General features: G+C 40.4%; 1 long non-coding RNA gene across 15 annotated transcripts in view; it reads left to right on the forward strand.

The window, feature by feature from the left end:
• The first annotated feature begins 1,634 nt into the window (after nucleotides 1-1,634).
• The window catches only part of LOC115611986, a 73,253-nt gene continuing 54,332 nt past the window's right edge, over nucleotides 1,635-20,555 (forward strand). For 11 of the 15 annotated variants that reach the window (XR_003992824.1, XR_003992812.1, XR_003992817.1 and 8 more), the window contains exons 1-11: nucleotides 1,635-1,725; nucleotides 3,644-3,722; nucleotides 5,640-5,877; nucleotides 8,453-8,618; nucleotides 10,490-10,612; nucleotides 12,775-12,885; nucleotides 14,191-14,385; nucleotides 15,356-15,553; nucleotides 17,191-17,375; nucleotides 19,009-19,098; nucleotides 19,811-19,928. This is a non-coding gene — a long non-coding RNA (uncharacterized LOC115611986). Of the gene's footprint in view, nucleotides 1,726-3,643; nucleotides 3,723-5,639; nucleotides 5,878-8,452; nucleotides 8,619-10,489; nucleotides 10,613-12,774; nucleotides 12,886-14,190; nucleotides 14,386-14,723; nucleotides 14,945-15,355; nucleotides 15,554-17,190; nucleotides 17,376-19,008; nucleotides 19,099-19,810; nucleotides 19,929-20,555 lie in introns of those variants that run through there. The other 4 variants (XR_003992813.1, XR_003992814.1, XR_003992815.1 and 1 more) reach the window with 4 other exon arrangements.

Genomic DNA, 20,555 nt, shown 5'->3' on the forward strand with positions numbered 1-20,555 from the left:
TTAAGAATTAAAGAATATGACTCAGGAAATAGGATAACTGAAGCACAATGAGCTAGAAAAGGAGCTTTCTCATTAGGGGACAGACTAATGAAAGACTAAAGTTATCATCCGTGAGTTTTACTTGGGAGTGATTTTTTTTTTTCCCCTCTAAGTTTTCTTTGGAGATTCACCAGCCTCTTCCATGCTTCCCGTAAGCTCAGAAACAGTCATCTTGTCATGTTCAATGTGGACATATACTAGTTTTGGGGGAGAAAAAGAAAGTGTAGCATCTAATGCACATGTAGCAAAACCATATGGGGCAATTATATCCTCTTGGCTTATGACTCTTCAGAAAGCATGAAGCGGGTCCTCAAGGCTCTCTGTATTTGGAAGTATCATGTAAAATACCTGAAGGAACATTTGTGTCATTACACAACTTCATTTTTCTAAACATAGAGAGATTTCTCTAACAATTTTGAGAATGTGCATTAGCACATAAGAATCATTGCTGTAGGAGCACTCGATCTGTTGATTTTATTTCCGTGGTGGACTCTCTACAGTCTGTATCGTTTCCACTCCACTTCACTGATGGTGGAAAAGCTTTTTTCATGGTTTATTTAGCAGAAAGTCATTTTGATTAGCAAGATGAGTAATACTTTACAGCTGTTTGCAATTACTGCATCTGTTCTATCAGTGGATTCAAATATTGGAGGTTATATTGACAGGGACGCGAAATGCGGTAGAAACGGGTACAAGAGGGGACACACAGACGCACATGCTCACTTCATGGGTCTAGTCATGTTAAGAGAAATTAAACAGCTTGTTAGGCTCAAATCTGTGCCACAAACTCAGAGCTGGATTTAATAAATTTGAAAAGCAATTTCCTGTTTGCAGGTATGGAGGTTTAACAGAGGTTTTGTCCCAACTCGGTATAAAAGCTACGTGCTAATTCCGCTCTGCTAAAATACAGTAAAAGTTTGGCCATTCACTTCAAGGAAGATCAAAACTGGAGCCCACAAAGATGGAAAAGCAAAATGGAGTATCTGAGAACACCTGGAGGCTCTGTACAGTCTAAATACACATAATTCTATGCCTGGAAGCTTAAAATAAGGTTTTAATGCTTCTGACCTTATTCTTCCAAATACACAGTGCTCTTCTATCTTCTAAAGAAGGGCTTGATTCTTTTCAAAACTTCAGGTAAATTTCTGCCTTCTACATTCCCAAGTAAATCACTTTGCCATTCCATGATTCCACATTAGTGGGAGCTTCATGCAGGGGAGAAGTCAGATATCAGGGAAGCTGGATGAAATCAAGGTCTACCACAGCGGGGTACACCCTTCATTTAGTTGAAAAGGGGAATTGTGTTTATGTCTAGGTCACACTATGATTATAAGTAAACTCAGTTATTTCATTACTGGAATAACTTAATGGCAAACTGATATTCCCACCTCATGATTTTCTAATGGGCAGCATAATATTTCTTCCTTGATTTTAATATTTCTATTTCTTTGTATTCCACAGGCTATTTTAAACAGGTCATTTTGGTCCAAGACTCTTCAACTGTTCTTCCTATATGAACATCTCAGGGCAGAAGCTGAGCTTCTTGGCTTCATGAAATCTCTGTGCTCTGAGTGTAGATGAGTAGGCAATCTGATCTAACAGTTTTGTTACCATCTTTCAGGATGAATTTCCAAGTCCTTTGGATTTATCCATGCTCAGGGCGTTCTCAGAAGCCTGGTGGTTCAAGTAAGTGAGTTCATGTCTTTGTAGCAATGAGTACCTCTAGAGCACTGATTTCACTACATCATTTGCCCTGATGTGGTCCTTCTCTCCAGACATCATACTTGTGTGTTCATTTGATTTAACATCATGTTCTCTGGTTCTGAAGTATTCCGTCACCTGTGATTGCAGGAGCAGTGTCTGGATTTGTTTGGTACTTCTTTAATAACTAAACGGAATTGAGGCATTGCTAGGTGTTCTGAGCTAATGTTTTATTTATTGGGGTAAATTAGGGCCATGAGACAAAACCAGAGCTGCAGTTTGTCACTGGCTGTGAGATGGAGGCTTTGTCCTGGGTACAGCTGAGGTGTTCCCACAGCAGCACTGGAATCCAGCTCTGAGAACAAGCTCTGCTCGCCACCCCAAGCCCTGTACGCATGCAGCTCCCTCTCAGGTCATCTGTCATCCCAAACTGTCTTGTCTTTCCTCTAGATTGCCAGCATGCTCTCTCTTGCCAAATAGTAGTTAATGAATGTCTTTCCTTTAGGGACCCTGGAAAAAAAGGTGTTTAGAAGAGTTTTGATTTCCCACTAAAATTGGGTTGGGATGGCTCTTCTGTGTTATTGAGTACACATAGTGTCTCCATCCTTGGATATGGTAATAATAATTTTGTCTCAGCATTGCCCTTAGAAAGATTGATGTTGTTTACAGTGCTTTCTATGGGTTTGTATTGTATCAGAGTCCTGACATTCATCAGTGAAATTTATGTGATGTATTTGCTTGTCCATTTCTTTAGGTTAGACAGAAATGAACTGGGCAGATTTTGATCTATCTCTATACATGAGACATCTTAATGCCACATTTCTTTCACCCGTTACAGACTGCTGAAAAGAAGTACATTCTTATAGCAAGGATTAACACCGATTCCTGTAAAGGATCTTACTGAAATGTGGTCTTCCTCATTTATAGGCAGAACTGCCTTTCTAGAATACTCTTCCCACATCTGAAGCAACAGCTACAACCTATAGAGGAATGAGTCCTCTTTGTTTACAGAGCAGAAAACTGTACATGAGTGGTCACTGTAGTTATCCCAAATACTTCGTGAAATTATTGATGTTTCGGGAGTTTATGCCAGTGTCTCATTGCATATTTACAGATGATGGAGGAAACTTGTTCTCCTTACACAATGAGGCCTGAAGTCACCTGAAGCTATAAATTAATCCACCTTACTTGCCCCCAAAAGGATGAATTCTACTTGTTGTATTCCAGCCTTTAAGGTATAGCTGTAATTGCTTGAGCATTTTGAAAGCCACAGAAGTGAGAAGTGGAAAACACATGATGAGTCGTGATTATCAAATGAAATAGAAGTGCTGTCTTGAAGAATCTGAATTGAGAAGAAAGGATTTAAATCTATGAAATTTCATTTAGAGTATACATTTTATTTAGACCATATTTGTAATGTGGCAAACTATTCTACAAATCTGGCTGAAAATTAAAAACCTTTTGCAGAGAGAGATCCCTGTAGCTTCAAAATATAGCTTCAGGTGCATTCACATTCACAAACAGCAGCACCTACACTGTACTGTTAAAGAGTCTTTTCCAGCTCAGCTTGATGGGCATGTTGATGCAAGTTTGACAAAGAAAACATAATTCAGTTTTGCTGGTGGTGGAGATTTTAACAGTTGCTTGAAATAACTGATAATCTGCTACAAGAGAGCTAAAGAATTACTGCACGGTATTTCATTTGACTAATAACAAAAGCTGTTTCAAAACTCTGAGAACCATCCTTGAAGTACAGTGAAGAAGCATTTTTTTAATGAATTTTGCAGCGACTATCAGGATTGTTTTTTCACTCATACAATACTATTTTCTGTTCTCCAGAAAGAAAAACAGGAAAAAATGACGAGATAGTTCATTTGTCCTTTCTAATACTGTTCCCACACAGGATGGGGGACAGGTGGTGAGAAGGACCTGTGTATAGCTGAGAAGGACATAACCGAGATGACCAGAAATCTCCCATGGAGGTAAGTTCAAGAATGTCTAGACAAAATACAGGGCACTACTTTTTCTTTCATGCCCCTCAACATGTCTTTTACATCTACTCATATTCCTTCTTTCTTGCTGATTTGTGACAGTAAAAGGATGTAACTGCCCTTTACCTGTTATCTCATGTGTCACGTATCACTCTGCTTAGGAGCAAACCTCATGTAGGAACACTGCCCAGTATGTGTTTTCCTGTGCAGCATTTTAACTGCCTTTGCAGTTCCAGAACTGAAAACAGAGAAGAGGACTCGGAGGTCCCTAGGAGGAGGATACAGTTGTTTCCTGCTACAGAGACAGAGCTCAGGCTGCCCTAAGGGTTCAGTAGGGATGCCAAGGCTGTCCCACCAGAGCAGTATACAGGCAGCCACAGAGCACATTCGAAGGGCTTTTTGCAATTTGTGTGGCCTCCTCAGGTAAGCTAATGTGCTTGGAGGAGTTGCACCTTTTGCCTATCAAGACTCACACCAGGTCACCAAGGGAACCTAACCTGCACTTGACATCCATCCTTCCTGAATTTGGCATTGCAGCTGAAGGCTGAGGTCCTATGTTAGGAAGGGGGCAGAAAAGGTCTCACACTTGCCCTAGCTTAGATGTGTGCATAGGGTGGGAACAGACCTCGTTCAAGACAAAATTCACCCCCCCAGGATTAAGAAGCGCCATCTCACATTTCATCTTGATTTCCTCCCTCTGCTTTCTGCTTTGAGTTTTTATTTTCTTCTCTGCTGTTTTTGTAGATCTGGATGTATACGAAATAATATTCCAGCCACAAAGTTTTATCAGTGTCAGGCAATGTGATGTTTTTACCATTTTGGAGATAGGGAAGTCATATCTACTCTGCTAGACAGCTTTCGTGCCATGTTGAACAGCTAAAACACACACTTTTTACTAGCATCGTAGTACTCGATTATGATTAAAACCGAAGCACATCAGGAATCATCAGATTTTGTTACATAAATATTAAATAGGATTTCTTGAAAAATAACCATACTGCTCACATCTTAAGTGCTTAAAATGAGAGATGTGATTTCCAAGTGCTGAGTGTTGAGTAAAAAAAGAAAGGGGAAAACATTTTTACACTGAAAAGTGGATTGTGTGCCCTCTCCAGCATTAACTTCCGATCTTACATGCAAGGCAGATTGGTATTTATTCATGAGTGGGGTCTGCCTGTGTCATGCAAGTTCTTTGTGCACTTTTGAGGTCATTTCTGTAGTTCAGTATTTCCCATTCTGTCACACATCCATTCTTTTTGTTTCTTGGTTGTTTTTCTTCCTTACGAGTAGGTAAGTGAACACTTCTGAGCTGTGCACCACAGGGGACATACAATTCCAAAAAGGGCAGAGACAGATGGAAAAGTGGAGTTTCAACCTTTACAGAGGAAAATGTGTGTCCATTTAATAATAATAATATTAAAAAAAATCCAACACCTCAACTCAAAAATATTGGCAGCAAATTGAAGTCCCAACAATAGCTCACAGGAAGTATGGGACAGCAGAGAATTATTCTATGAGCAGCAACAAAAGTAATGGCCCAAGAATCTGTGCTGCCACTTGGTAGCTGCATACACACAAAGGGCCAGTGCAAGGCTTAGGTTTCTTTGACCTGCTTCTTTACGATGAAAGAAATCACTGCTTAATGGTAAAAACACTATGAACTTTAATAAAACAGAGAAAAGGGTAAAAGGGAACAAGAAGGGAAAAAGAAAGGCTAGGAAGATTAGGAAAGCTAGCTCTTTTCCACTAGAAAGATGTTCGGACAAATACAGATGACATTTCTACTGTCCCACTTACCCACCTACATTTCTGCTCTCCCTTTGCACAGTAAATATATATCTGAATTGGATATTAGGACATCAAAGTTAGGGATGCCCTAACTTTGATGTCTACTCCCTCTAATTCTAGGAGCAAGTCTATACTGTACCTGCTTCCAACAATTGAAATATCATTGCCTTGAACTGAGTTTGTTAGCTCAGAACATGACAAAGAATTGTGAGTGGAAGAAAGGAATCACTTTTCCCTTGGCGTCTTCACTGTTGTCCCCTCCTGCTTCTCCATTCCCAGTGTCATGAAAGACTCCCCCAGCCTCAGTGACCTCCACTGACAGTGGTTTCCCCCTGCTGAGGAGTTCTTCAAACTCCAGGTACGTGGTCCTGCTTCAAGAAGTTGCACAATGCTCACTGCCACCAGGCTCTAGAAGCAGAGACAACCCTGGGGTCCTAGTGTTTGCTGGGGCTTTACCATGTCATGTGAATCATTGGAGTGGGCTTGCTGGCCCCGAGCTTTTGCTGTTTCTAGAGAGTATAAAGATGTCAGAGCCTGGGAGAGAATCAGCACTGAGCTGTGAGGCCAGAACTTCAGCACACTGCTACACATTCACCCACAGAAGATGGGGCACTTGTGTTTCTGTGTGAGCACAGCCTCCACGTGAGTCAGTACTGGGGTGCTGTGGGCCCAGAAAGGTTGTGGGAGCTAGTTTGTAGGTAAAGGTATCTCTATGGGAGCTGCTTTGTGCTTGCGTCCAGTTCAACTACTTTGGATATCCTGGGTTTGTTTCTTAAGAAGATCATAGAATCATAGAATGGTTTGGGTTGGAAAAGACCTTAAGATCGCCCAGTTCCAACCCCCTGCCATGGGCAGGGGCACCTCACACTAGACCATGTGTCACCCAAGGCTCTGTCCAACCTGGCCTTGAACACTGCCAGGGATGGAGCATTTACCACTTCTTTGTGCAACCTGTGCCAGCGCCTCACCACCCTCACAGTAAAGAACTTCCTCCTTATATCTAATATATCTAACCCGAACTTCCCCGTTTAAGTTTGAACCCATTACCTCTTGACCTATCTAGAACTATTCTTTGTCCACCAAGCCAAAGGCATAGATGTATTTTCCTCTCTTACCATTCCCCATCTCTCAGTAGATTTTTCCCTTACAGTTTCCTTGTAGATCTCCTTTCCTCCCACTGTGGCCTTACCAGCAGGATCCGTTAGAGTTTATCACCCTTCCTTCCATAAGTCTCAGCTTGCTCCTTTCCTTTGCCACAACTCACCTTATTAATGTAAAATAAAAAAGATAGAACTTGCATACTCACAGGAAGGCCTGCAAATCCTGTAAAAAAATACAAAGTTGGAAAAAAGATGGAATACAAAGGAAAGAATTGAAATGAGTTGCTTAAAAGGTTTGTGAAAGTGTGAAAAGACTTACTTTGGTTGTCCAATATTTGTCATTCATTTAATCAATTAATTTACTTCTCACAGCCAAAACACTGCCATTAAAAAGGCTTACTCAGATGCTTTACCCTGTTCATATTGATTCATTTTCAGTGAAAATATCAATATCTTTGTATAGATCTAGACCTTAAAGTTACTTAATTATTGATTGAGAAACAGTTGCTCAGACTGAGCAGGCAGATTTCTGCTGTGTTCAACAATAATAAGAAACCAAGCTTTTGCATGGATAGACATTGTGTAGGACCATCCTTATTCAATGTATTACTTGTCAGAGGGGAGCAGAAGTCTACCAAAATGACTTTTGTGTGACCTAGTGTGGTCAGCAATTCCCATTTCATTCATCAGCTATTGAAAGCTAACTTAGAGAACTATGTACCCTGTTCAGTAATTGTTTCTTACTGTCACTCTGAAGACAGAATGAACTTTCCTGGTGAAAACCACAATAGTAAATAATACATTCAAATCATGTCACTTTTCTGGCAGCCTCAAAGCATGCATTTGAAGCATGAGGGCTTTTTTATATTGAGATGTAATTGATTTAAACATTTGGTGGTTTTGGTGACCTGTGAGTTCTGTTGAAACAACTGCTGGTGGAATCTTTGTAAACAGGAATCGGAGATGAACAGGGCTGAAGTTTCATCTCACATTCTGTAGCTCATTTCTTGGTTTGTAAGAAAATCTGGTGTTTTGACAGTACCTAGAGGTGGAAACAAAAAAGGGGGCAAAAAAGTTTTCCAATGACCACGATTTTAAGTGAGGAAGACAAAGCTGGACACTAAGAATTCCCTGGGGTAGGAGCAAAGCTTGCTGCTGTGAGTGCAAATGAGGTGGTTCTGTGCAGATCCTGAACAAAGGTATATCAGGATAACTAACTATAACCTAAGTTACTTAGTGCTTCTATAGGACTTGCCAAGTCTCAGCCTCTTGCACTTCACAGCCATGGGCTGAATGACAGGGTGAAAACACTACGTGTGCCAGCCAGAGCTGGCTCAAGGCTCCTCAGCAAGGCTAGCAAACCTGAATGTTGTCACCCCAAGAGTGAGGGGTTGGAGCCAAGGGAGAATCCCAGCCCTGCATCCGATGGGGAGGGCAGGAGGGCAAAGAAGGAGCAGAGCTGAGCTGTGTCCTCCAGCAAGTATCCCCAACACCACACAGCTGAGTGTTTTCTTTGGTGGCAGTAGCTGCACAATCCTGTATATCCAAGTGTCTGCTGTAGGGCAGTCAGGTACTGGCAAGGAGTAGTTTTAATAGGTGACCATGGTTTTGCCGGTGTGGTGCCATAGATAGTTGCCATTTCAGGCCATGCCTGAAAGTGAGCTTGTAGCCAAAGCATTAGAAATATAGAAGCAATCATCCTACATCAGCCATGTCTTACCTCTGACCAAGACAAGACTACAATTCATTGACTCAGAATGCACAAACACTGTTAATGATAATGATTTACAAAATGCTGCATCTGAAGTTAATCAGACTTTACTGTCTCTCCAGCAAGGTATCATTTTCAGTACTTCTCTAGGTGTGATGGACCAGTTTGAAAATGCTCAAAGGTCTTCAAGACTTTACTGCAACCAGGACAAAGAGCAGTGGAAAGTTAGTCTGGAAGAATGCAGTGATTTGAGCTGGATATCAGTTGTATTGGTGATGAAATGCCAAGGTCAGTCTATCTGTGTATCAAGATCCTATGAGTCAACTGGTCACTGGTAAGTAAAGGCCATATCAGGTTTACATGGTTTAGATCCTCAATTCTGCAAAAACTAAATTGGGTAATAAATGGAAGACCCTTGAGCTCAGATGGAAGCAAGAGCCGCCCAATGTACAACTGGGTCAAATGAAGTCCTAAGAGCTGATCATATTTCTATAAGGAAAAAACCCCACCATGGCTTTTCCCTGGATGTTCTGCAGTTTTAGAGGTTTGACAATAATCAGATTATATATGAATTTAGCTAAGAAGAGTGTAGTTTAATAATGTTTAAAATAATTTGGTTGCCCTGCATCACATAACTACTAAAGATAGTAATGTATCAAAAATAGAAAAATATGAGAAAAGGATAAATTTATTCTACTTTTTCATATTTTATAAAAAATTTTATAAAAAATTTTTCAACTTTTTATAAAAACATTTAAAATGGAAAAGATGCAGAGTTCCAAGGCTTATTGTTACCACAGGACCTGATTTTGCATGAAGTTACGATGTTTGCTGTTCAGTTGTTAGGATGCTAATAAAGAACAAATCACACTATGATAAAGTAAAGGCATCTGTGCAAAACTGGCATGTGATCAGAGTCAGGCCAGGTTACTCTCTACTGCAAATTGGCCAAGAAAATAGTAGATCATCCCTTTTCCTATGGAAGGAATGATAATTGGGCTACACTAAGAAAGATTGCTTAAGACATCCCCAGTATATATGAGCCTATTTACAGCGTATCTTCCAAGCAAATCCTCCATTTCAAATGCCAGCATGAGAAACAGAGATTAAATTTGTGCTTTAATTTGTTTTGGGTTTGTAATGTTGATTTTATATTGATTTTAATTACATGTCATTGAATTCTGGGTTGCAAATCGTGCTCTCTGTTCAGTGTGTATGGGAAGGGCAAGAAGCATTCTTTTAGAAAGATCATATTCTTCTCTGACTCTGTTCTGCATATTCACTGTTGCCTGCACATGCCTCTCTTCCCCGTGGAGTTCATATGCAGAATGATGTGGTACTCTGGCTGTCCTGTGTTTGCAAAAGCATTAGAAATACAACAGGTACATTGGATCTACATGGGTTTGGGCCAAATGCAGATGTCATTGGCAAGGCACACATAGGAGTTTCTTTTTAATCATGCCAGGGAGCAACACTCATTTTAATGAAGACCATGCACTTTCTTTTACCCTATGCCATACATCAGAGGAAGTCTCCATGAGCATGTAGAGCACAGGAAGTAATTGGGTTTAGAGCAGTGTGATGAAACTGTCTCAGCAAAATCTTCTCAGTCTTGACAACTTCCTTTTCTTGCCGTTTTCTACCTTTGCATGCAAAGATGAGAAGAACTGATTGGAGTCTTTAAAAGGAAGACCTAAATGCTCATACCTCTATTCAATGAACTCTCAGTTATTCAAAGCTGAGAGGTAGATCCAGAGCACCAAGACAGCTTCCTGCACAGACTCATTTTACATGATCATCTAGGAAGAACAGACTTGAGATTAATGGAAAGCTTAAATCTACTTACATTTTTCAACACTGAACAATTTGACAAAGATGGCCTGTTTCTGAAAGGAAACTTATTTCTTTATCACAAGCTTAAAAATCAGCTCAGTGTTTCCTTCTTGTGTAAAATCCAGGTACTCTGGTGACTCCCTGGGTTACCTGAAGAACCATTTGTTAAAGAAAATCTATCCAGGGAACAACCAGTTCAATTTACTCATTCTTGCTTGGTCTTTATTTTGAAAACTCACAGAAGTTATTCAATTCCCATATGGTTCTTTTCCTTTCACTGTTAATATGTTGATGACCCTGTGTCCTTTGTTGGCTCTGCACCACAGGTGGAGCAGCAGTGTCGATATCAGGACATTCTTTCAGCGCTGATCCAGAAGTGAGAAAGCAGTGCACAAATTGCTGTGTTCTCCTGAAGTCCTGCAGCAAGTTGAGTACACAAAAAATCACAGGTATTTAAGCACAGATTTCACATCTAATGAAAAGTCAGAGCTATCTTCCATGTATCTGGAAGGCAGTGGATATTGGAAGCAGAATATTCTTAGGACCTGATTTCCAGATAACCTATGCATGGAAAATGTGAGTCTATTGAGCATCTAGCTTTTGTGTGACTTAGAATGATTATTTGTGTGTGCAGGTACCTTACTTTGCATCTGATAAAGTTCTAAGACTGTGTATAAGTTAGGCCAAAGTTAGGCATCTGTACATAATCCTTTAATATGATTACTACTCATTGCTATGATGAAAATGGTTCAGCTAACTTGATGGGGGTTTGCCTCAGATATCCTTGTTATTGTTTTGGATATTTTAAGGCTCATTATTAAACATTAAAGGCCCAATAACCGAACTGTGTAAAAAAGCACAGCTCTCTGACTTCAGTAGAGAGAGCCTGATTTACACCAGCTGAGAATCTGATTGTCGCTTTTGAGCTATCGTAATTGCTTAAGTGAAACAGCCAAAGTAATTGGTGCAAACTAATACAACTGATGGAAAAAGATTCAGTGTTTGTCAATACCAACTATGCTATGGAGAACCTAATCGATGAATTAGTCTATCAATTAATTAGTCTAGGCAGAAAATGACTCCCTGTACCGTTAGTCCATGAAAAGATCAATAAAGTCAAATGTCTAGTTTAATATTTCTCATGTAATGATTATATTATGAGAAGGATATAAAACCCAATGTGTATACTGTTTCAATTACAATTGTCAAGTGTTTAAGATGCATTTTCAAGGGACTGACGTTCCTGCAAAGAAGTAATACCACACTATAAGGATTTATGTATGCTGAGCCCCCATTTTCTCAGCTCTTTTACATGGGGAACTATAGCAAGAACAGCTGGCTTTTAGGCCAAATCCTTCTTTTTGGCAGGGACTAGACTGAGCCACCTCTCTGGGCTGACTTTGGCAGTTCACAGCTGTTGTAGTGTCAGCATCAGAAACACACTCAGCTGAAAACTGAGACCTCAACCTTTTTCTGGTTTAGTTGGCTGAAGCACTATTATTTGTGCTCAATATGGCTATATGGACACCCACACTTTGAATTATGCATATTTATAATTGACTTTGAAGCAAAAATAAGCAAACACATCTTCTGTTACAATCTGTTAAAGTCCCTAATTGTGAAGCCTTTAAAGTCTGGCTGTTTGCCCTATAGCATGAAAGAGAAGTAGCCATTCTTCCTTCTATGCACACACATAGAATCATAGAATAGTTAGGGTTGGAAAGGACCTTAAGATCATCCATTTGGTGGTTCTGAATTTTAAAATCATGCATTGCACCACGGAATTAAAAAGGGGGTTGGATATCACCTGCATAAAATGCAAGAAGTGAAAATTCTGTGGAAACCCAAGTAACTAGCAATTAGTCAAGCTTGGAGGCTGTTGAAAGCAGATATTGCAAAGGGAGGTGAAAAAGAAGTCCAAATCACCTGAAAATAAGATTTTCCTGAAAGGCAAAATTCGTTGTGGTAATCCTGTGATAATCTGCTGTAATGAATACGAAACATATCAAAATAAGGGTATCTATAGTCCGTGAATAATTCCTGCTTTGAGATGATCTAGGCTTTGGTGAACATGTAGATTACTTTTAATGTTGGACATAACCTTTTACGTTTTTCAGCCAGTTTCTAGGCTACAATGCTATCTTTAAAAGCTTAGTCTGTTGCAGAACAATAATGTGTTACTTCATGTTTCATATTCCAGTATCAATTTTTCTATTAAAAATAGATTAAATTTTAAGTAACTAGTGATGATATGTTCAATAAGAGCTGGCGGGATGAAAAATTAATGTCTGCAGTCCTCCTGTTTTGCAGGGATTAACTGAACTAGTCAGAATAAAATTTACGTGTGCCTGCTTTTCTTGGTTTCAGCATATGCTGCCTAAACCTCGTACTTTGTACATGCTTTAAGGTGCCAGTAATAATAGATTTAAGGTATCAATAGTAAAATAGTGGCTCACTTTGGGGTAGGGAATGGTCACTTCCAAGCTGTCACACAGGGAGTCGTAGGACGTATGTGTCCATGTTACTTTGTGTCCTCTGGAATGCCTAGTTTTGAAGAATCCCAACCATGTTGCCACCATGCTAACATCACTGTTGTGTAACCTCTTTGCAGGAGATGTCTAGTGCCTGAAGAACAGCCTCCCAGCAGATGAAGAGTTGGTAATAGAAGGAGTAGATATATTTAACCCTTTTTTCATATGGACAACATTCTGGGACACAGGAGGTAGACAATCCTTTTTCCCATAATGCACAACATAATGCTAATGTCATGTTCCTAAAGCACAACCTTGTCTCAAGGATTAGCTGTGTCAGAATAAGACAATAAACTCCTACTTACCCAGCTCACTTCCCAGGATGAATGTCCCTAAAAGGGCATTTTTCAATCTAGACCTAACAGAGTGTGGCGTGGTTTTCCTCACAGTGAATATCTGCAGGTTAAGAAGAAGCCTTGAATGGTGTTAGGTAGCCTCAATATCCCACAAAGGTTGCTGTAAGAATATATTAAGGCTGGAAATTTTGGGGGCATGAAGGAATTGGCTCCTTCAAGCAAAAATTTGCACAACATTGTCAGCAGGACATTTTTTAATGCAGATGTGGAAGATGTGCAGGTCTAGGATCAGTCTCTTACAATGGTCCTCTATGAGAGTAACCAGTATTCATCGCTGCCTAATCCTTAATTCACAGTGTCACTAATCCTGATGTACGTTATCTGGATAAACTTTTAACTAGATATTAAACTCCCTGATGAGTGCACTACATTTTCTTAACAACCAGTATGTTCTAATGCAACTAAAGATAGATGAAGTAAAGATACAGCTGCATTTATAATTTCTGCAGCTGGTGGTAGCTGACACCAGTCTTTACATGGACACTTCTGGAGACACTAATGTGTGTGCCTGAAGATAAGAGGCTATTTAAAAGAAAATATATCAACTCTCAAGTGAGAAAGAGATTTTTATTCTCCTTTTTCCCCCAAGGTGTGGATCAGAATAAGAAACTAACCAAACAGGTTTTAAAGTCAGACAGGATGCCGGCAATCTGGCTGCAATCTCTGATGGGCCTCCAGCTCAAACACACGTCTAGCTGGCTTTTCACAAGACAGAGGTACTCCTCCTCTGTGGCTAAAGAGGTACCTTGAGAACTCATGCAGCACATTAACAGAAATCTGGTTTTTAATATTAATGGTGTTTTGCTTGGGGGGGGGGCTTCTACTGCCCAAAACAACAGAGTGCTGCTCCACTGGATCTGAACAATCACAGAGATAGTTTGAAGGAGTTTTAGCTTTTTCAGGTTTTCTTATTCAAAGTCAGCCTGTAGCAGCTACAAGGTTAGCAGTTATGGGTGGATGTATGTGATGCACACATTGCCATCAGAAAACATTGACCCAGCTCCTTACCTGGTTCAGGATGACTCACTGGTGTCACTGTGATGGGATTGCGCTGGAAGAGGCAAGGATCCCACACTTTGTTCACCAAACATTTCCAATCACTTCATATTAACATAGCTTTTATGTCCTGTTTATGGACAGGGGCTGACGTGTGCTTGGCACTGAGCATGAGACTGCCTCAAAGAGTTTACACCTATCTGCCAGCACATGAAGAGGGCAAGGAAATGCACTCAGCTCTGATGGGACAAGAGAGACACCAATAGGCTGTGGTCTGTTTCTGCAGCCTGAGCTACCAGCTGGGAGAAACCAGGAAAGTGCTTGTTTAGAAATACCTCAGTGAGTATTAATACCACAGATGGAGTAATTGCCTTGGTATTTATGACACTTTATTTGGGGATGGGTTGACGTGCTGTTATGCTACTGTTTAAATCTAAAAGGGTTTAGAGAGCTCAAAAATCAACATGCACAATGCTATGTTCTTTCCCTTTAAATAATTACCCCAGGTGGCACCAAACCCCATGGACTCTGCAGCCAGGTCTCCACCTGCACGGGATCTTCGTGCCTTGGAGTCCACCTAAAAGCCAGATTCTGTGCTGGATCTCAGTGATGCCTTCCACATCCAACTGGGAGCGTCCCAAAGAGGATCCCACCCAAAGAAGGCTAGTGCACACCAGCTCATAAGGCTGGCACAGCTTTTCTCACCAGTGTTGAGTAAATCCCCAAATGCTGCAGATGCTAGTGAGCAACCAAAAGTTCTAGTGCTTGTCAGAGTGCTTTTTCAGACTCCTAGTGAGCCGTGTCTGTTGGTACAGCAAAATGGAGACTAGAAATAGGATCTCTCCACAGAGCCCTGTAATTCTGCTTCCAGGCCCCTGGGGCAGCAGCAAGAACCAAGGTGAATAAAAATGGGGAATAGTTATTCACAGGGGGAGAAATTTCTTGCTGTAATCACAGCAGCTTTGCATAGAGTGTAATTCTTGACTTTGAACCTGCAGAACATTTGTCTTGGTTCTGGTTTGTAGTTTGGACTGAGACATACATGAGCTCTTTTCCCCACTGTAGCTCTGGCAAAAATAACAAGCTCTAAAGCTTGTCCAGTATGCTTCAGCAAACCAGGCAGTAACGCTCGCTGCACTGGACCATGACCATATGTACATGCCGGGCTGTCTTTTTACTTCCCTTTTCTGTGTTCAGACAGTGTCACAATGTCTTTGATACAAATGATTTCATTGACTTAATAGTTGATTGTATGCCACAGAAGTTTGCATTAGCCTTGGAGGTCATTTTTAATAACACTGTTTTGCAGAGCCCAGCTAGTGCCTTCAACGTACAGAGCTATCCATCTGCTTTCAGCTGTACCACGATCCTCTTCATGCCCTACATAGCCCCATAGCCTGCTAAGTGTGAGAAACTTCCCAAGGGAATGCCACCCAACCCTGCTGAAAGCAGGCATCTTCCAGGCAGGACAGTGGAACCTTTGCATTGCTTTGTGCCACTGGAGTTGGTAGGGTTTTCACATGTTGTATTTCACTCTTTCCTCGCTCCTAATGCCTAAATAAAGCAAACAGGAAGATCTAGCAGCTGCCATAGAAGCAATCCTTATGACCTATCTAGATAGGCAGAGATGAACCCACTTTGTTCAGAGGCCTATGTATTCCAAACCTGATGCCTAATCTGCTAAATCAGCTCCTTGCAAAGCCTGTTGCTGCAGGGAAGAAATAGGTGATTTAATTGCTGATTTTTGATGTATTTCCTGAGTCGAACTCTGTCTAGAACTCCTCCATGTTGAGGAGACATGGAAAGGAAATTTCTGTAAGATGGAGAAATTTGCTTATAAATGATATAAAAATAATCTGGTGAAAACTGTGTTTAGTGACTCATGCAAAAGAGTCTTGAAGAGTCAATTAGACATGCACAAACTAACGAACTGCAAAAAAAAGGCTTTCTCGCCATTAAATTCCTCTCTGAAATCATCAATATTCTTAAAAAGTGTAATGATTTCTTATCAGTGCTTGAATGAACCGTAAAACTACCTTTTGAAATATTGACATTTCCACAATTTTGAACACAAGAATGTTTTCCCTTCTATATAGAAGCTGACGGGCCATTGTCTTGCAGTATATTTTATTCCTGCTGGAGTACATACTGTGTAATGCAAATAAGCGCTCAGTAGCCTACATTTTCCCCTTAACAGGTTGAATGAGGCTCCTTTGTTTCACATACTTTAGCTTTTGAATTAAGGCTTAATCAAGACATTCTTTGTGTGGAGTGCTTTGTATGGATAAGAGAGGTAGCTATCTTGGTCTTTGGAACTGATAGCAGAAACATTTCACAACTGGCTTATGCTCTCATTTGTGGGGATGCTTTAGCAACATCAGGTCTAAGGGATTATCAAATCATGGTAGCTCAGTTAATGTCAATGAACTATAATGATTTACACAGTCTAATGTCCGGCCCCTGTGACACTCAATAGCACAAAGGAAACTATCATAAAAATAGATTAAGCCATAGGTAAAATCTGTGGTATGTAATACTGAACTTCCTTATTCTGCAGTGGATTATAAGCATGGTTTATTCCAGAACTAATATCTACAGTTAATTATCTACTGCAGAAGTCAGTGGAACAGTTTCTTAAAAGGAAAAAATGAAATACTCTATTTCATAATTAGAAATAGATTATAATATTAGATTATAAATATAGATAGATGTATAAAATATAGATATATAAATATAGATATATAGATACAAATATAGATTATAATAATAGATTATAAAGAGTATTTCAATTTTTCCTTTTGGAAATACTTGTGTGTGGCTTATTTAAAACTGGACTGTGTTCTAGATGACAAGACAATTTAAATATAAAATGCCAAAAGCAAGCATTTGAAGTGATTTGAGACTTCTTTCCCCTCCCTTTTCCCATTTTACTTTCATTTTGGAAGAAAAGTAGATTTTGAAGCCTCCGAGTCCTCTTGGAGTAGGTTTTCCCCTCTCCAGTGTGCTCAGCTGATGACACCTAGTTGGTTCCCTGTGTATTTTGGTGGTGTTTGTTGGGTGTTTGGTGTTTTGGTTGGGTTTTGGGGGTTTTTTTAAGGAAGAAAAGGAAGAAGGCATAAGTAACAGACTTCTATTGAATGAAAGTCCCTAGTGGTAGAAGCAAAGGAAGTGGTGGTCTGGGCAAAGAGCCATCCATCCCATGTGTCTCACGGTGTCTCTCTGAGCATCAGGGCACTGGGAGTTTCCTCCTGATGTTCCTGCATGTTCCTGCCCCTGTGCTATAGCCCATGGGCCCCTGGGAGGTGCCACTGCAGCTGTCTGTAAAGAGGGTAAGTGAAATGATTGCATTTAAAGTCACCTTTCCTTTTGTGTCCTAGCACAGACAACACTGAACCTCAGGACTAACAGCAAGTCCCTCAGGACTAACAGTAGAGTTTCTGGTGTTGCCACCTTTGCTGGACTTACCCTAATATTAAAAGCAGTTTTGAGGAAAAAAGCCGGTGCAGACACATCTGTGTTTCTTATCCCAGCCTGGACTGAGGAAATCTGCCACTTAACAAGGATACTCATTTAATCACAGACATACCTTTATCTCTAGTCTGCCTTATAACTACATGACAGGAAAATGCAAATCCTTCACTATGCTACAATTTAACAGCAGGACTCACCAAAGCCTTACAATATTTATTAGGTCTTTTATTTATTGTCAGTTGCCTCCTTTTAAGTATGGCACGGACACACACCGACACCTCCACTGTATTTTACTTATAACAGTGGGTGTGGATCATTTTCCTAAACTAGTAAAAAAGGCTTTTAAAAGGTGCCTGTCAGCTGCAAAGCTTTTTATTATCCAGTGTCAGCCACTGGAAATTATGTACAAACTAAAGTCAATGGAACAAAAGTTAATTATCTAGTAGGGCTATTGTTATTATGTAGAGGAGCCAGCTCTTATTGATTAATGAGTCAGTGCTGTGTTTGCTCACAGGAATATTAATATCTTGTGCACAAGAGAAGTCATTAAAATGAGCAAGGAAGACCTTGACTTTAAACTTAAAGTGCACATTGCTCTAGTTATCTGAATCATTTTGTCAGGTATAGCATCCTAGTTATAAATTATTGAAACAAGTAGTTATTGTAAAGATAGTTCACACAGATGGTTTTAAATTAAACAAGTCGATACACTTTTCCCATCATGTTCTGCACTGTTACCATTAGTAGGCTTTAGGTGGGCAGAAAAAGAGTTAGGAGGTAGGATAAGACTCTGGTGTGTGAGCCTTTGCCTCACCTAACCCCTCACAGCACGGGAACACTGAGAATAACACCATGTCCATGCTGAGCTGATGGGAAGTGTAGGTGTAGCGGACAAATGCAGATGGGTCAAGAGAGTTCTCTCATGAACTGACTGCATAGCATTGCAGATGGCCTGATAATAATTAGCAAGTAGGTATTGAGGCGTATTTCCGAATCTGAGTTCCAACACATTACCTCTTCTAATATTCCCAAAGCCACAAAATTATGCACTGAAAAATCTACATTACTATTTGATGAAAATGTATGTTGTGGCATTATGAAAATGGAAATTCAATTACACCCGCTTTTAGATCGTGCTAAAACCTGAAACTTGGAAAATCAATGTGCATCTGCAAAGTTGAGGTCCAGCATCCATTTACACTAATGTTATGTTACCTCGCTCAGACAGAGTAGAGGGACAACTAAATGGGACTATATTTTATTGCCTCTAATTTACATAGTATTACTTATCAAGAGCAAGCCAAAAGCAGTCCTGATATAAATAAGAATTAGGTATCGTGTAACTTAACAGGAAAAAATATCCAAAGGAGATATAATTTAATTAGATTAAAATATAAGTAGAACTAAGAAAAAAGGTTAAAACTTTAAATTATTGGAAATATTAAGCAGTATTTGGGGCACTGATTGAATGTTGTTTTGAATATATTGTAGGTACTGCCTGTTCCTGTAAAGATTCAGATACAAGGCTAAATCTAAACATTGTGTCTCCTTAACTTCCATGAATTACTCCTGCACTTCATGGTAAGCATATGTCTTGGGGTCTTGCCAGAGGGTATTGATGCTTCCAGAATTAAACCCTATGTTTCATAATACAGATCTGTGGGACCAAACCTGTATCATCTTTCCTGTGAGCCTCTGCCAACCTCAGGGAACAGTAAACCTCTCTCTTTCATCAACATAACTCATTTCCAGGACCAACTGTTACCTTATTTGGCTTGTTGTGACAGCAGAATAAGAGGCAAATCTCCAGAAGAGGCTGATCAATTAGAAACCCTCCAGAGGATAACACAGAAACAGCCAGTGGTCTGGAAAACATAATCTACTAGGGAAGATTGAGTGAGTGGCATAATTTAACCTGGAGAAAAAGAGACTGAGGAGGGTGTAACTGACTTCAACAAATGCGAAAAAGCTATGGCAAGGAAGAAGGGAATAATCTGTGCTTTGTGTTCAATTCATATAAGGAATCTGTTCTCAAGGGTAGATAGACAAAAGCATCATCAATTTAAACTGTAGCGAGGAAGATGTCAATTAATAATTGGTGGTGGACTGCATGGCAGGTTTGAGGAGATTCATCCCCTTGTTCCTTTTATGTTCCATTGTTCTGAAGCTTTTTCCTCATGCTGGTCCTGCAACAGAGGGATATGAACAGGTTGTAGCAGGAACAGAATCTGCCTAGAGAGTTGCAAGGTGGAGGGAATTTGGCCTCTTCATCCCACTTTTCTCTCTGTTCCAGCAACGTCTTTAGCGGGGCCTGGGGCAACGTGCAATACTGCTGCTGCTGTGCCAGAAGTCTGGATGTGGCTGACCCAGAGAACCCTGCAGGATAGAAGAATTCAGCAATGGGAGATCGGGTGAGAGCTGTAATGATTTTTTCTTTTAACCATTTGGGGTCGAAGCCAAATGTCAACAGAATTTCGGGTGGGGCAGCAAAGCTGCTTCTGGCCAAGAGGATACCTCTCAGAGGAAGGAAACTCCCAGCTGCAAACAGCAGAAAGAACATCTCAAAGTAGAAATTACAGAAATCTTCTCAAATGGAGCCTAAATCCAGAGTAATTCCATTCCTTCCACTCTGGACTGCCCTGGTATGGAGAGCTAGCACTTCATCCTGGGTCTAGGACATGTGAGCACGTATGTACACAGCACCCAGGAGAATCCCATTCCTCCGGGGTCCCAGAGGACTACATCAGCACGGACTGGGCTGGCACGGAGATCACTAAATGATACAGTAGTCTCAAGGGGCACGTGCTGTTCTTAATTAGCCCAGCCCACCTTAATGGCGTGGATTTGTTCTAGCATTTCCCTGGCTGTTGATGAGCTGCCATGCAAGGAACTGCAAAAAACAAGTGTTTGAATGCCAGTCACAATGCCATAAAAAATGACAGCTTCTCAGAGGACACCTTTGATGTTCTTGAACTGCATTACAGATACAATTTTCATCATCCAACGAATAAATATTTTGGGTGAGTTTAGTGTATTTC

Source organism: Strigops habroptila, chromosome 8 (assembly GCF_004027225.2).
Source record: "Strigops habroptila isolate Jane chromosome 8, bStrHab1.2.pri, whole genome shotgun sequence".
In the NCBI taxonomy this organism is placed as follows: Eukaryota; Metazoa; Chordata; class Aves; order Psittaciformes; family Psittacidae; genus Strigops; species Strigops habroptila.